A 3531-nucleotide genomic window follows, 5' to 3' on the forward strand; every position below is an offset into this window, starting at 1 on the left:
GGGATTTGAATCTGCATACAGTAGAGGAGCAGATTGGAAGGCACACCAGCAGATACAGTGACAGGCTAATTAGACACCATAGTATGCTCGCCAGACGATTACTACCTGCCAGGCCTTTGAGGCGGTTGAAGAGACTGGGTTTTGCCAAAACTATTGGCCAACTCTAAGTTTCCCTCCCAATATTATAATATTATATTTTTTGTAAGTCCTCTCGCATTTAGCATTAGGTTTGGCTACCCCAATATTATTTACCAGTGATGTTAAGATACGTTATATGCAATGTACGGATTCAACGCTTAATAAAAAAAAAAAAAAAAAAAAAAAAAAACTCATGAGCAACACAACACTAAAGTAGAAGCAGAAAGTTGAACAAAAAGTCGGAAGAACAGACTCATTAATTGCACATCTTAAATCATACACTTTGTACTCTTTTTCGAATAACACTATTAATAAACGATACATTATTAATCTTACATTTGGGGGCTCGTCCGCGTCGAATACAGAGCTCGGAGTGTGTGAAAAAGAAAAACAGAAGAAAGCAGAAGCTGATGCAAGAAGAGGATTGTTGAAAAGTTGTTAAAGTTGTTGTTTGTAGCTACATAAAGTTGTAAAGTTGTTGTTGGTGGCTATAAACATTAAGTTGAACAATCCAAATTCTGTGAGCCTAACAGTAGACACTGAGTTTAATAAAAGATCGGTCGTTTAATTCGGTTGGAAAATTGTGAAATTCATTGTCGCGCCGCAGCGTCGCCTTGTCCGTGCGCAGTACGTACGCAAGCAGAAAAAACACGCACAGACACGTTCTGTGTGATACACACTTATAAACAGAAAAGACAAGCACTCGTCGGGTACACAGACACAAGTCGAAAAGAGCCGCAAAATGATGCAAACAGCGCCGCCGTTGCACTGGAAAGAGAGAGAGAAGGAAGAAGCTGTACCAGGAACGTTGCGCCCGAGTGCAAACTAGATGGAAGATTTAGAAAATGCAGAAAACAATACTGATGACAAGATTGATCAAATGAAGTTGCTAAGTTGCTAAGTTTGAAAGTGCTTTGCGATGAGCAACGAGAAATGAAGATCGCTCCAGATAATTTTACAAAAGTTGTGAGCGATTGTGATGGAAAATCGGTTCCCATAGAAAAATGGTTTGAGATATTCGAAAAAAATCCCGACGCATATGAGCTTACTGAAAAGCAAAAGTATGTGCAGGCCAGAGGAAAAATTACCGGTGCAGCTAAGCTTTTCCTTGAAGCTGAAAGCGTGTGCACCTATGAGGAACTCAAGAACGTATTATTGGATGAATTCACATGTAGCTATTACAGTGCAGACATTCATAAGCTGCTGCAAGAAAGAAAGAGGAAGAGTAGTGAGTCGATGCACGAGTACTTGCTGCAGATGAGAAAACTAGCAGCAGTCGGATATGTTGAACACGCGGCTGTTATAAGCCATATTGTGAACGGTCTGGACATAAGAAACGAGTATAAGTATGCCATGTATCGCTGTAAGACCTTCAGGGCCTTGAAAGAAGAGTTCGATATCTATGATCGTTTGAACATATCGGAAAAGAAGGGCAATAACGAACAGCATAAAACGAGTTTCAAGCAGCAAAGTGGGCAAAGCGGTAAAAAAGAATATTGCTATAACTGTGGATCAGGAGAACACAAACGCAAAGACTGCAAAGCCGAAACAAAGTGTTTTAAGTGCAATCAGACTGGTCACATTTCGCGTAACTGTCCTTATGAAGGTGATAAAGTTGATAAAGTTCGCGTCATTTTGGATCGCAGTCGCATGAAAAAAATTCAAATAAACGGCATGGTTGTTGACTGTCTTGTGGATACAGGGTCAGATGTAACCATAATCAAAGAGAGTATGTTGAAGACCATGAAAAACGTTAAACTTTTGAAGTGCACAACTATGTTGCGCTGTCCGGGTCAGATATCCACAAAGCCTGTTGGATACTTTAATGCAGAAGTTACCGTGGATAAGTTGCAGACCACACAGAAGCTTTTAGTAGTCCCCAGTAGCCAGATTGATTTCGACGCCCTTTTGGGGCATGATTTCATAAAAAAGTTCCGTTTCGTCGCTGATATGCAAGGATACACGCTTTTGAAGCATGACGCAGATCCTGTGCCAACAGATGAGCATGCTCTTATATATAATGTAACTGAAGAGTCATCCTTTCTAGCTCCGCCGCAATATCGAAAAGACGTTGAACAGATGATAAGAAACAGTTACCAAATGCCCACAGAAGTTGCAAAGCAGTCTCCAATCCAACGTTTCATCACTCACCGAGTCGTTTATCAACAGACGAAGCCAGTGCCGTAAAGAAGGAAGTCGAAGAATGGATCGAGCAAGGAATCGTGCGCAAGTCGTCTTCAAATGTAGCGAGCAGAGTTGTCGTTATGAAGAAAAAAGATGGTACACTTAGAGTTTGCGTAGACTACAGGAAGTTAAACAGCATGGTATTGCTGGACTGCTTCCCAGTCCCGATCATGGAGGAAGTCTTGGAAAAGCTGCAGTCGGCTAAGTGGTTTACCATAATGGACCTTGAAAACGGATTTTTCCATGTGCCTATGGAAGAGCAAAGCAAGTCGTATACGGCCTTCGTCACAAAGGAGGGATTATTCGAGTTTAATAAAGCGCCTTTCGGATTCAAGAACTCGCCAGCTGCGTTCATTCGGTTCGTAAGCTATATTTTTCAAGAATTAATCAACTCTGACATTATGCAGCTTTATATGGACGACATAATTGTTTACGCCGCGTCGCCCGAGGTATGCATGAGGAAGACGAAGTTGGTCCTGGAGACAGCTGCGCAGTTTGGCCTAAAGATCAAGTCGAAGAAATGTAGCTTCATGCAGCCACGCATTAGCTTTCTGGGCCATATCATTGAGGACGGGAGAATCTGGCCGTGCAAAGAGAAGACAGCAGCTGTCAGTCGGTTTGCTACGCCCAAAGACATTAAAGCAGTTCAAGCATTTCTGGGACTCACAGGCCTTTTCAGAAAGTTCATCCCTGGCTATGCACAAGTTGCCCGGCCGCTCACGAAGCAGGAAGGAAGCAGTTTTCAACATTGGCGAAGCAGAGCAACAATCGCTACAAACCTTAAAGAATCTGCTTGTAATCGCACCTGTATTACATTTTTACTCACGAGAAGCGCCAACGGAACTCCACACGGATGCATCCAAAGAAGGTTTCGGAGCAGTTCTGTTGCAGCAGTCTGATGGCAATTTCCACCCGATTTACTATTGGAGTAAAAAGACTACACAAGCCGAGTCCAAACGTCACAGTTACTATTTGGAGGTCAAAGCTGCATACCTCGCACTCAAGAAGTTTAGTCACTACCTGTTGGGGATCAAATTTGATCTTGCCACTGACTGTGCGGCGTTTAAGCAGACAACAACGAAAGCAGATATACCCAGAGAAATTTCCCAGTGGATTCTGTATATGGAGGACTTTACATTCAAAGCAGTACACCGCCCAGGGGACAGAATGAGACACGTGGACTGTCTCAGTCGTTTTCCGCAGACATGC

This window comes from Drosophila miranda (assembly GCF_003369915.1).
Source record: "Drosophila miranda strain MSH22 chromosome Y unlocalized genomic scaffold, D.miranda_PacBio2.1 Contig_Y1_pilon, whole genome shotgun sequence".
In the NCBI taxonomy this organism is placed as follows: domain Eukaryota; kingdom Metazoa; phylum Arthropoda; class Insecta; order Diptera; family Drosophilidae; genus Drosophila; species Drosophila miranda.